Raw genomic sequence first — 14,365 nt, 5'->3', positions numbered from 1 at the left:
TTTTGTCTTCCAAGTGCAAGGGTAGTATGGTGCACAGTGCTCTGCCCTCCTCTGAGCAGTCCATTCTAGAGAGCACCCCACATGGGCACGTAGGGAGCACGTCCTGAGTCTTCTCTCGGCTGCACTGTTCCCTCCACTGAAGATCATCTAAGTGTCAGTGACTTCCTGTTTCTCAAGCCACAATAAATAACCAAGCAGTATTCATCTTATGCTTACACACTGTGTTGTCAGAATCAATTTCTAGATGTGAGACTATTGGACCAAAGACAAATGGCTCCCTCATTGATAGCATTTGCCACGGCTCTGCATTCCTCTCGCCCAACCTCGTCTCTCCCACAGCTTCACAAATAGAATGGGTCTTAGATTTTTTTTCTTTCCAACCCGACAAGTAATTTGCATTTATTTTACTGTGAAGGTGAAAAATGTTAAGATCCCAAGATGCTGTCAGTCTTGCTGCTGCAGATGGACCTGATAGGAGCTGAGCTTAGAAACTGCTTGTTTGCTGTGATGGTTAATCTCAACTGCTAAGCATGATCCAGAAACACCTGGGAGATGGTGTCTGGGCAAGCTTTGGGAGAACTGTCTCAATTAGATTAATTGAAGCTTAAAGACCTGCCCACTGTGGGTAGCACCATTCCCTGGGCTCAGACTGAATGAAAAGGAGATGCTGAGCTGAGCGGAAGCATCCAACGCTCTCTGTTTCCTGTTTGCGGAATATGATCTGACCAGCTGCTTCAAGCTTCCGCTGCCTTGATTTCCCCTCTGTGATACTCTATATGTTTTCTACCTTGAATTGATTTTGCCAGGGTATTATATCACGGTACCAAGGGAAAAACAAATAAATACCGTTAGTGCTTATTGCTTTTTTATTGACATTTAGAACAAGACTCAATTAAAGTATCCTTTTCCAATGAAACTCTCTCCAGTGTCCTCCAGTTGGCCTTAGGGCAATTGCCCAGTAACAATGTGTACAATGTTTATCCTAAGATATCAGATCTATCCACTTAAATGACACTTCCCACTGAGTTTCTGAGCCTTGGGAAATAAAGCATTCTACCTCCTTCATTCTCAGAATTCTTCTGTTCAAGCCTCATTCCTCATACATAATAGATATTCGGTGTGTTCAAATCATTGGACTGATTACTAGCTAACATCAGTGCTAAATTCATATGCAAATCAAGTATGTCCTTGCTCTTTAAAAACACATGAAGCAAAAAGATGATTTTTCTTTCCTGACCTAGAACTCTGTCAGGATTCTAGTCTCGGGGAGTTTCTGACACCTTTCCCAAGTCAGCGGTGGGAGAAGCCCGGATCCCTTCACGGACATTCTCTGGTGCTGTTCTTAAAGACGACCCTACAGTCTGAACCACACTTCCAGGACAGACATCGCTCTACGGTTCTTCTTCTTCTCTCCTGGTCTAGGGAGATACACTGCTGATAACTCATTTTGTCTTTGAAATGTTCATTCTATCCTGTTAGAGCCCAAACACTTGCATCCAGAGGGATGTCAGCATAATGTCTGTCTAGATGACTATGATTCTCTTTTGTCCCCTGTGGGGCGTTTACCCACCACCGCCACAGTTCCCCAGAGTTTTCTTGAGTGCGATCAGCAGCAAATATTAGATAGAAGGATTTATTGCAGAGAATCTCGCGGAGATAAACAGATAGAAATTAAAGATAGACTCGAGAGGGCCTGGAACCTATTCCAATGGCCCCGACTGTCTCTGGCCCAGGGTTTTTATAAAGATGCCAAGGGGTGGAGCAAAAGACCTCCTCCCCCAGCACAGCCAAGTGCAGAGCATCTCAGACACCTGCACTCAGGCCTGTGGTCCTGATCATCCTCTATTCGGACCTGCTGGTAAAGCCACGAGGAACCCGAGAACGGGCTCCCACAGTCCCCAAGGAAGGGAAGGTCTTAATCACCATGAGTTTATCTACCTACATTCCACCTTAATCCAAACTCTGTAACAGTCTTAGTCAAGATCCTATTTATTCTTATATCATTTGAGTCTCTTGTGGAAGGTGGTGATGGTTCTTAACAATAACATGGTTGGCTTAAAATGCCAAGAGGCACAGCTTCGGACAAAGCTGCAGTCACAGTCAGGTAAGCGCAGCCACATCACTTCGGGGCTCATTAAAAATGCAGGAGGTTGCTGTGGAATAACTCTCTGTACACTGTGAAGATGGCCACTCTGATTGGCTTAATAAAAAGCTGAACGTCCAGTAGCTAGGCAGGACTTCCGGACGCAGAGCAAGCAGGATGGGCAGTATGGGAATGAGGTAATAAAATAATGAGGCAGGAAGTAAATTAATAGGAATGGGCTGATTTAAGCTATAAGAGCTAGTGGGACAAGCCTAAGCTACAGGCCGAGCTTTCATAATTAATAACAAGTCTCCGTGTAGTTTTTGTGAGCTGGCGGCCTGAAGAAAAATCCACCTATGGAAGGTTGTAGCTCTGATCTCCAGGAAAGCTGTTCTGTGCAATAGGAGTTACATCTCTTCCATCATCCTTCTTTATTCTTCTAAACACATCTGTGAACCACTTCTAAGCTACCCGTTGGTGTTTTCACACACACACACACACACACACACACACACACACACAATTTCAGTTCAAAATTAAAGTGGTTAGCTAGATTTACAGCTTAGTAATGAAGCAAGTTGGGCCATCCCATTTGAGGGCAATGAACTACAATGAGGTGGGAAGGAAGTCAAGGGACAAGTCGTACCTCAGCCTGGTTCAGAGGCCAGTGAAGCAGCAGATGGCTCCAAGTGGCCTCCTAGGACAACTGTGTGTTGGTGTCTGGCCAGGCAGCACAACAGTGCAGATGCTAAAAAGAAAACAAGTTCAAGAGATGCATTTTGAAAAGAGCTGATGCCTCCTCTTCCCTCAGAGGGTTCTGTTCATTGCTAGTGTGGGTTGGCTGCAGGTGGTCCTTGGCCTACTCCACTGTGGATGGTTTCAGCATGGAGAGCGCATCAAAGACCAGAGCATTGCCCGGTGAGAACTGCCCACTTGACAGTAGTCATGGGATAGGCCTGCAGAGAAGGCCCATCAAGGTCAGACAGACCCCACAGTGGATAAAACCAACAACTGGGAGCTTGGGGGAGATTAGTCAGCAGGTAGCCATGGAACTGAGAGAGTGAATAGCGGTTACAGTGACCGAGAATAGGTAGATCCAAGAAAGGTAAAGGAGAGCTCCAGTCATTGCTAGTCTAGAAGGTCCTAAGGCTAAGTAGGTCACAAACCAGGGCACTAAAGGAAAAGTGGGAGAGGAGGCTTACAGTCTGAGGAAGTGGTGTCTCCAAGATAGAGCAAGAGAGCTCATAAAGAAGAAAGATTCTGAGAGAGAGAGAGAGAGAGAGAGAGAGAGAGAGAGAGAGAGAGAGAGAGAGGCTAGCTCATATGGTCAGATCTCTCTCTCTCTCTTCCCCCCACCACGTGTGTATGTGTGTATGTGCATGTATGCGTGTGTCTGTGTGCATGTACATGTAATTTCATTTTGTTATCAGTCTGCCGCTCCCACACCTAAAACCCCAAAGAAACAATTTGAAAAGCACTAAGTAGACAGAAAAAATAAATAAATCAAATAAAATAAAATAATCCCAACAGGCACAATATAAATGATAAAGAAATGTCACAAAACTAGCCGTGCATGCCAGGTCATCCCAGCACAAGGGAGGCTGAGACAGAATGTGTTATAGAGGGAGTGGGAATAGGTTCACGTGGATCCGTGGGAAGAAACAGAGGCACCTAAAGGATGAACGTTTAGCCTTCTCAGCTGCAGGGGGAGTCAGCCTCAATAGGATGGACTCCCCAAGTTTTAGGCCAGCCTGGACTGCAGAATGTGACCATGGATAAGGACACAAAGACAAAAACAAAACAAAACGAAAAAATCAGAAACAAAAGTCTGTTGTGGTATAGGCCTGTAATCAGCCCTTGAGAAGTAGAGGCAGGTGGATCAGGGTCATCCTCTGCTACATATTGAGTTGATGACTAGCCTGGGGTTACAAGTGACCTCTCAGGGGTCAAAATAAATAAATAAAAGAATTGGAACCACTACCTGCAGCTCAGACAAGAGGCAGGAATCACTGAGGCCAGCCCCTGTGGGAAGAAGCCCTGCCTGGTCTACAGGAGGCCCTGGCTGTAGGTTCAGAAACCTTCGGAGCCGGTTGGTTGTCTGCTGTGCTGTTTTTATTCAGTGCCACCTGTCATGGTAGCCAGGTGTTGAAGCGGAGACCCAGGAGTCTCCGGAAGGCCTCCAGAATTTTAGTGAGCTCTGTGCCGCTGAGGGAGGGCATGGGTATCAGGCTGCAGGTCTGAGTGGACCTATAGGGAACTCGACTCTGGGTGGCAGAATGAACAATTGTGCTCACAGCTGGTGGAGGGCTCTGAGGAATCAACGAGTCTGGACCACCACCTTTGTGACTGGCATCAGCAGGCCTTGTGGCACACACAGGACACAGTGTTGGACCAGATGGAGTGGTGCAGGTGGACACACTCTGCTCCAAGGAGAACTGGACGAACCAAGCCTCTACTGAGACTGAGTCTGGCAGAGAGGACCTTTTCAGTCTTGAAGTCAGGGTGTAGCTCCACTTTGAAATGTTTTTCTGGTCCCAGCACTGCCCCCAGTTGCACTCCGGGTCACAGAACCCAAGGCAGGAAGAACAGGAAATGCCAAGACACTTCTGTCTTGACTGGAGCTCAGCTCAGGAGTTCCTGGTCAGAATTTTGGAGGGCACCCATCAAAAAGGCAGCCTTCCCTCTTTCCCATAATGCCTTTTCCCCTGGTTACTCCTGATCTCAATTGTAGCATATCTTCACAGCATTTATGAGTAGGTTTTCTAAGGTGTTATGAGGTCCCAGGGAAATCTTTCAAAATTTTCTTCTGAGTTCTGGGGCAAACGGGGTTATAAAGTGATCTCCTAAAAACAGGATCCTTCCAAGATCTATGACTTTATTAGGCCTGGATAGTTGTGGTGATGTGGTTTGTGGTGATGGAATCCGGAGTAAAAATCTCTTTCTTATGAATAGAGCCCACCACATATACCATTTTCTATTGCCCCCTGGGTGCCGGGGACAAAAAATGTCTGAGAATTTGCCTTGAGAATCCACTTCTCTAAATCCTTAACTATTGCTGGAGAAGGAAAGGGGGAAAGTCCACCCCTGCCTAGGGAGATGATTATTATATAGACAGAAGAGTCAGTCTCTGAGGGTCAGATCTGTCAGGGGGACACCACAGGGCAGTTCTATTAGAGCCCATCCAAGACACCCAAGAGAGATGGATAGGTTGGATAAGTTTCCAGTACCAGGCTTGATTTCCTTCTTGTTAAGCCAATCTTAAGTCCAATCAGAGAGCTGTTGGTTACTACCAAGGTATGCATGCCACTACTACTGCATTCTGAAGGTTATTGTGCCATGCTGGTCATTTTTGTGGTTCATAGGTGCTGTAGTTGGATAGGACTATTGGTTGCTCTCCTTCTTTAGAAGTTCCCGTGATGCCTTCTGGAACCATAAAAGCTAGTCCTCAGGAAGAAGGTTGTTTTTTTTTTTTTTTTTTTTTTTTTTTTTTTTTTTTTTAATGGTGAAAAGTATATTTAGAATTAGCCAGCTGGACTCAGTTTAGCTGATACCAATTTTGTTGGCAACATCCAGAGCATCATAAGGAGCCAATTAAACATATGCCTTCTCTCCATTAGGCCTTCATGAGGGTGTTGACTTTGGCTAATCAATGTCATAGAGTTTCTTCACAGCCTGGTTGATCTGGTACTTGTTGGCCTTGACATCCACAGTGAACACAGTGTGTTGTGGTTGTCTCCGTCTTCTCCAGGACTGACTCAGTGGTCGGGGGAATCTAATGATGGCATAGTGGTCAAGCTTGATTCTGCTGGGCGCGCTCTTTCGAGGATATTTGGGCTGCCTCTGGAGCCACAGCGTCTTGGGCTGCCGAGAGGTGGGTGATGTGCAGATCTTCTTTTTGTGGCTGTGGATGCCTTTCAGCTTTGCCTTCTAGGCTTTCAAGGCCTTTGCTTTGGCTTTGGCTTGGGGAGGGCCAGGAGCTTCCTTCTTTGCTTTTGGTGCCATCTTGAGCGGAGGCTGTTAAATCAGTTCCAATTCAGGGTCCTCTGAGAACTTACTACAGTGGAGTTCCATCACAGCACAGCCAGGACACCCAAGAAAGGAGATGTCTGGAAGAGTCTCAGTGGCACATTGTCTATCCCAGAGGGGAGTCCTCGGAGAGTAGATAGATACCTTTTTTCCAGATACCTGTTCGGATGGTTGGGGTCCAAGTTCCTCCAAAAGACTTTCAGGTTTCTACCTTAAGTAGCCTCAGCCAGACTCTGTTGCCTGGAAGCTTCCTTCAGTCTTTCACATCCATTGATTGGTCAGAAAGAGGAACATTTGGGGAGCTGGTCAATGTTTCAGGCTCCTCCCAAAGAGGAGAGTCAGAGACTAGTCAGAACCATCCATACACCCGAGTTCCAGATTGGCTGCTACACTACATGCTTTTAAACAGCAGAAGAGTCCCATAAAGAGGTCCCATAGCATGAGAGCAGTGCTATGGGAACCTAATAGACTAGATGAGAAAGAAACTCATTGGAGCTCATATTTTGGGGCATAGTCTGTGGAATCCCGGACAAGCCCCCAAGCTGTTGCTGTATTTCTGACATTCTACAAAGACTAAAGCTCACAGACTTAAAAGAGTATCCCATCAGCAAATTTACTTTAGAGCAGTGATTCTCAACCTTCCTAATGCTGCGAACCTTTAATACAGTTCCTCCTTTAATGCAGTTGGGGGTGGTGACCCCCCAACCATAAAATTATTTTTATTGCTACTTCATAACTTTAATTTTGCTACTGTTAGGAATCATGATGCAAATATCTGATATGCCAGATATTGATATGTGACCCCTGTAAAAAGGTCATTAAACCCCAAAGGGGTCATGACCCACAGCTTGAGAGCCACTGCTCTAGAACAGTGGAAAGAGAAAGAAAGACCTGCTTGTCAGGAAGAGGCCTCAAGGGTAGAAAACCATTTAAATACCAGGTGTTAGGGGTTTTAACTCTGTGAAGAATACTGGTGGGGTAAAGGATGATTATTTTCTTCCTAGTATACAAGATGGTTGACTTTTTCCTGACCCCAGACTGCTTGAGATGAACTGGTAAGTTTATCAAAGGCATTGAGTTCAGGGCCCTGGAATCATGAAGTAGGACTATTTGTCTTCATCTTTTTGTCCTAGGCTTACAGAGAAAGTCGGCTTTATTTGTTTGCTTGAAGCTTTTTTTGAGACATGATCTAGCAATATATCTCAGGCTGGCTTTGAAATCACAAATTCAAGATCTTCCTTCCAACATTTCCCAAATGCTGAGGTTACAGGCATGTGTGTCCAGGCTGGAAAGGTCATTTTTCGAAGGACTGGTCTTCTCCTTGGACTTTGTGTCTCTGATGTCTCCTTTCTCAATCCCCCTTTGTGCATAAAAGATCTTTTCCTGGCTGACCTTTCCTGTCTTTCTTACTTTCCTCATCCTTATCTCCAACATGAATTCTCACCCTATACCTGTTGAAAAAGATGCAGTTCTCCACCACCCCCACATAACGTATTTTTAAATGTCTTCTGTTATATCTTTATTTTTAAGTTCTTTGTTATCTGTCTCCCCTCATTAGTCAGTAAGGTAATGAGATTAGGAATGTGTCTGTCTCCTGCATAGCTACACTGTCAGATTGGGGAGTGACTCTTAGCACTTCTATAATGATTTGTTGACTGGATGAATGAATGAATGTCCCAAGGCCTTTGCCCATGCTGTCTTTTTCTTATAAGATAATCCTTGAGCCAGGCGGTGGTGGCGCACACCTTTAACCCCAGCACTCAGGAGGCAGAGGCAGGCAGATCTCTGTGAGTTCGAGGCCAGCCTGGGCTACAGAGTGAGTTCCAGGTAAGGCGCAAAGCTACACAGAGAAACCCTGTCTCGAGAAAAAAAAAAAAAAAAAAAAAAAAAAAAAGATAATCCTTTTCCATTGGTCTTCATTGCTTAAATCACATTTCTCTTCTAACACTCGGTTTAAATATAAATTCCTCTGAGAAATCTTACTGTAATTCCTTTTTCCTCTCCCACCACCCATCACCTATCCACATGTGTACACATGTACACATGCAAATCCCACAAATGCACATGAATATTCATGCCATGCAACTGGGCTCCTTTGACTTCATAACACCCTTCCCTCATGCATAAATTACAGAGACAAGTGGCCAGCCACAAAACGTTTGCCTTTCCTGGTTCAGAGCTATTGCAGACCGTGACTGCCAGACCATGACTTTCCAGGGACCAGTGTAACCGAGCACCGACAAATGGCTTGTAGGCATCACTTCCAAACCCGCCCCTGCAAACTCACCTTGTGTGACAATTTGGCTTCTCCTCTCTCACACCTGCTCACTGACTTCTTAGGAGCCAGGAGAGAACTCTGGGGCTGTGGAGACTGGTGGGACTTCGTACAGGCTGCCTGCCTGCCAAGCACCCTCACAATGTTCTGAGCTACAAGCAGGAACCAAGTGGCCGAATGGAGACTCATGAGGCTTTGGGGCTGCTATCACAGCGTTTATTCCACCCTCCATACATTTACCACAGGGCAGAGGACCGTACTTCCCCCTGCTAATGTCTCCTCAGCAGTTCGTGTCTCTTGAGCAGGTTCACTGCGGCACAATTCCAGGGCCTGGGAAACAGTACTCCAAGGCTACTTATCTGGTAACTGGAGCACAATTTCAGAAAACAAAAGCAAAGCCAACGCTTGGTTTTCTCTCTAACATAATTAATTCATATACATTCCTATTCCATTTCCTATGGCAAATTCCTCACACGTTTCTTACCCTGGAAGATCACTTGGACTTACTGCTCCCTAGTGAGAGACCTTAACATCCTCTCCAGGACCTCTGGCCTGTGGACTTTCTTACCAGGTGGCTCAGCTTTCAAGCTCCATCCAAAGGTCACACTGATGAGAATTGCTTTTGAAAGAGCGGTCTCTGCCTGTGGTTGATTCTACCTTCCTCTGACATGTTTTATTTGTTTCATTTTGGTTTTTAAATGGCACTCTTCCTGTTAATGAAATAAATGCTGTCAAATTTCCTTTCTCCTGTCCAGCATAAAACCAATCATTGCTGATTCTGAATTAGGTGAATTTTTCCTAGTGAGAGGCTACATTTCAGTGAGATTCTGAAAAGCCTGGGTGGGAGTTAATCACATTTCTGAAACAAACAATAAAACCTAAGTGGATGCTGGGACGCCAAATACAAGTGGACTTTTGCATCCCAAGCTCATGTCCAGACCAACCAGCAATGTTGCGGTCACTTTGTGTCAAAACAAGACACCTGGGTGGTCTAAGGTGAGCAGAAATTGATCTCTCATAGTTCTGAAGCCTCACAATTCCAAAGACCAATCTCACAAGTTATCACTATCCAGTGAAATGTTTCTACAGAAGAGTGGCAGGACCTCTCATCCATGTGAGTATCAGCCAGTCTTGGGAAGCTAGGGGTACACGAAAAAAGAGGGGTTAGCTTGGTGCAGTGCAGAGAGAGTTCATCACTTCAATTCAGCATTCATCAAAGGACAATACAAACAGTCTGGACCGGGACACTGCCTTCCATAAACCTATAGACAGACTCCACGAACCATCCAGCCTCCTCATATTGAGGTACCACTGCTACCACAGACTTCTGAGCATCTGTCCACCCTCGATGGCCTCAGAAGGGCTAGCTTGAGTGACTTGGCCCAGCTCCAGCCCGAAGAGGGCACTGCAGCCTGCTGTGCCCGGCGCCAGAACGGGCTTCCCAGTTCTGAAAGGTTCTGGCTCAACACTGGACCCTCGTCTTTTCACAGTCACACTTGGCTGCCGAAAGGGCCCCTTACACTTTGTGTCATATGCTCTGGGAGCATGACTGCCCACCCCTAGGCTAAAATTCACCTTTTTTCTAAACTGCGGACTTTATCAGTATGTTTTCTATGAACGGCTGTTCTGGCTTTAGAGGCTTCTGGCAGTTCTTACACGGCATTTAGCTTTCTGTTGATTCTCCCTGGGAACTCCAGCTTGACAAAGAGTTTGCCACATTTGCCTCAAGTGGCCTAGACAGACCTCCCTGTCCATTTTGTTCTTCTCTCATCCCACCTGTGATGTGGTGTGTGTGTCTGTGTGTGTGTCTGTGTCTGTCTGTTAGACTCTGTGTGTGTGTGTGTGTGTGTGTGTGTGTGTGTGTGTGTGTGTGTGTGTGTTCTCATGCAATGGCACAAGTTTGGAGGTCAGAGAAAAACTTGTGGGAGTCAGTTCTCTGCTTCCACTGTGTGGGTTCTGGGGACTGACCTCAGGCCATCAGGCTTAGCAACAAATTCCCTTACATGAGCCCTCTCATGTCCTTTTAGTTAATTTTGTGCTTGATGAACCCAGCTGTGCCCTTTGAGAGGGAAGACCATCATGTCCTCACATGTCAGAAGAGTTCAGGAGGCATCCCCCGCCCACTGGCCCTGCTTCGAGTATTGATCCACGCCTCCACAAGCCACACCTCCCACAAGCCACACCCCACAAGCCACACCTCCCACAAGCCACACCCCCACAAGCCACACCTCCCACAAGCCACACCTCCCAGCACTGCTGCACCGAGATTTACACTGCTGCACATGAATCTGGGTATACTCACACAGTAGCATGTCCTTAATTTCCTTCTGAGACATTGTCGTGAGAGACGCCTTTACCATTCCCATGTCTACCAACATTCTACTTGTGTTTATTTATATATTCTTCGGAAGATGGAAACGTTCCCACTTTTCCTTTTCTTTCTAGACCTCACCAAAATCACCCTCAAAAAAAATCTCTTCATGATAGTCAGGTGGTGGTGGCTCACACCTTTAATCCCCCGCACTCAGAGGCAGAGGCAGGCATGGATCTACAGAGCAAGTTCCAGGATAGCCAGGGCTACACAGAGAAACCCTGTCTCAAAAACAAACAAACAAAACAAGACAAAAAACACGTAACAAAAATAACAACAACCAAAAACAACCAAACAAACAAACAAAAAACTTTATGACAACATTGGCATTTATTAGTATTGTGCACAAGATTTCCTGGGGAGACACAACACACACATCTACTCATTCTAGACAAAGAGCCCACAACAGACCCAAGTTCAAATACCACCAAAGTCCAATTTAGTGACTCAGTGAGTTTCCCTTAGAGGAATATGCGTGAGGGATGACTGACAGGAAGAGAGATGATTCAGAAACAGCTGCATCACCAAAGACACCTCAGCACAGGTGACATTTCACAGAAGTCGAAAACCTGGAGCACGCTGCGTAGCCTGCAGGCGGCTCCGCAGTTCGGGGAGCGTCCTGCCCAAGTGACTCAGTTGGTCTAAACTTCTTCCAGGCAGCTACCCTGATCTCAGTCTTCTTTGCAGCTCTGCTCATCTGAGAGCGACTGAGCAGTCTTTATTTTTACTCTGGTTGGAAGGGACCTAGTGATTCTGATCTGTTCCAGGGACTTCCTGAGGCTATTTTGAGTTGTTCACTTTCTGCCTTAAGGAGCTTTCCCAGGATATTCAATGGCAGAAGAAACTGCTACACAACAATAGGCCTACCTCCCCTCAAAATGCTTCCAGTTTTTCCCCCTTAGCCAGTGCTGAAGCCGCTCGTTACTTTTACATTTTTTGTCTAAGTGGCTTTCCATTTCTGGTACCAGTTTTCTGTCTCAGCTCATTTGAGGTGCTGTAACAAATTATTATAGATTAGGTGTCTGTTGTTTTGTTTTGTTTTGTTTTGTTTTATACTGCTGTGATAGGACGTCATGACCAAGCTAACTTACAGAGGCTTACATGGTGTCAGAGGGTCAGAGTTCATGATGGTGAAGCAAAGGCATGGTGGCGGGAACAGCTGAGGGCTCACGTCTTGTTCCATAAACAGAAAACAGAGAAAGACACACTGGGAATGGCAAGTCTTTTGAACCCTCAAAGTCTGTCCCCAGTGACACACCTCTTTCAATAAGGCCACACCCCCTAATCCTTCCCAAACAATTCCAGGAATTGGGGATCAGGATTCAAACATACGACTCTAGGTAGGTCATTCTCATTCTGAAGTGATGAAGATAACTTCTTGGCCTGATCTTGCTCTAATTCTATTTTGTGTCTGCACAGATGCTTTTCAGCCCCTAAGACCCTGAACAGTCATGTCTGTCTTAGTAACACATACAGGACTTTCCATAACCCTGACCATGACATAACCCTCTAACCAACATTTCTGCTGAATGTATTGTCAAAACAATGCCAGCAGGTTCCCCTAACCTATACCTGTCAATGATGGAATTGTGGGTTTTGCCTTTAAAAATACTCTACCCCTAAGCTTGAGTGTTTAGAGTTCCTTGAGGGCAAGAGCCTGCTCCCAGTTGCTGGCCAATAAAGGGCTCTAATTTGGCCTTATGTGTGTGGTAGTCTGTACTATCTTACCCGAACTATAACAATTCAACCTACCACACTGAGTGACTTTAAAAAGATAAGAAAAGAAAGAAAGTTGTCCCTTAAAATTCTGCATGCTCAAAGTTCAGGATCCATGCATTGGCAAGTCAGTGTCCAGTCCAGTATATTTCCTGGGTCAGAAATGACCATTGCATTCCATCCTCAAAAAGGAGACCAATATCTGTTTGTTATTGTCATTAAGTACTAATCTCGTTCATGAGGGCCCCACCCTCATGACCTAGTCACCTCCCAGAGACCCACATCCTAACACCACACACTGGAACTAGGACTCCCAGATGTGAACATCCAGGTGGGACCACAAACATTCAGCCTATAACACCATTGAGCGTTTCAGAAGGGGCTACGTGATAAGCCTTCTGCACTTGAAAATGTCTATCACTGGTTAAGAAAACACAACTGCTTTCTGTGGGCCACATTACTTCAAAGCAACTGCTTTTTAAAGAAATGTTTGATTTACACAGTTTCAAGTTACTGATGGGCCTTGATTGCATCTGAAGAAATATGAAAGAGAAAGAAGTGACAGATTCAACGAGAAAAAAAAAAATTAAAATAGAGCTCAGTCACTCCCACGGGGCATCTTCATGTCAGTTGGAACTATGAGGCTTGATTGATGTAAATCTGTTTATCATCCGTCAAGTGCCGTGCGCAGGTACTCAGTCCGCCACACTCGGCAATGGCAGCTTGGGAAATGCATAATTATTTCAGCAATTAAACCTACCAAGTCCTGAAAGTGCCTTACAAAGCAGCCGCATGCAACTGGATTCTGAAGGATTTAGAAGATAAATATTCGATGAAGAAAAACAACAAAGACTGGGAGAAGAGAAAGAGAAAGGCAACAGAAAGACCCAGCACCCCAAGTGGAGGGTAGATTTGAGCCTTAAACAGGGACAGAGAGGAGGCTGGGTTTCCCGTGTGTCTGCTGGTGCAGTCCTGGGACCTGCTGCTGGCTCCCTTTCAGCAGTTCACTTTCCATTAAATTTCTAAGGTTCCTAAAAAAACAATTCTGATGGTCCATGAGAAGCAGTTAAACAAATACCCAAAATTTTAAACTAAAAAACCATTTAAAATTACTACTAATGTGAGGAGTATCTGGCTCCTCTCTCTGCAGGGTCTATGTGGCTACTTCTTAAATGTTTTCCTATTTTAAAAGTATCAGAGCCCCCACACCCCCACCCTGAGAAACCCCCTGCCGGGCTTTGCTTGATTAATTCTTTTATCTCCCTCTGAGCTCAGGGATCTAGAGAAATCTGGCAGGCCGGCTCCCCGTTTGCTAATGCTCTGACCTAGATTGGGCCTACTTCATTTAATAAACAGGGAGAGTCGTAGCCTCGGGGCGTCAATTCATCTGAAGCTGCTGTGGGCCCATGGTTTGTTTATAAAGGATGTTTTCGCCTGAAGTAAAACAGGCATCAGCCTTGGTTTCTTCTGAGTTTATAGAAGTGGACTGAAATCTAGGGAAAAATTGTAGGCTCTTCAAAAATGCTCATGAAGGTCTTATTTTTGTCTCTTAATATACTCAGAAAAAAAAAAAAAAAAAAAAACTGTAAATGTCTTCCCCAGATAAACTTTGACGGTCCCTGTCGCCTTCAGATGACTAACTAGAGGCAGAATATATTGCCCACAGCACTCAGCCCTCAATAAATCAACCTTGGTTCAGATCCATTTCCAAATCTCCTGGATTCGTTCTGATGTTACATACAATATATGACTGCAGTAGTAACTAACGGGCAATGATTGGGTATTTTTACCATACCAGGTACAGGGCTAAGATCTCGGCATCCATGAACTCGCTCAAGCCATGTAAGAACAGCATGAGGTACACACCATCATTGTCCACTCTGTGGGTATGTAG

The 14,365-nt window shown here is 45.4% G+C and overlaps 1 pseudogene; it reads right to left on the bottom strand.

Annotated features, from left to right (window-relative positions):
- Positions 1 to 5,623: 5,623 nt before the first annotated feature.
- On the bottom strand, positions 5,624 to 6,085 carry LOC114708555 (annotated as a pseudogene).
- Positions 6,086 to 14,365: the final 8,280 nt, after the last annotated feature.

The sequence above is a fragment of the Peromyscus leucopus genome, chromosome 20 (assembly GCF_004664715.2).
Source record: "Peromyscus leucopus breed LL Stock chromosome 20, UCI_PerLeu_2.1, whole genome shotgun sequence".
Taxonomy (NCBI): Eukaryota; Metazoa; Chordata; class Mammalia; order Rodentia; family Cricetidae; genus Peromyscus; species Peromyscus leucopus.
The sequence above is the reverse complement of the archived record's forward strand: the minus strand, read 5'-3'. Positions and strand labels throughout refer to the sequence as shown.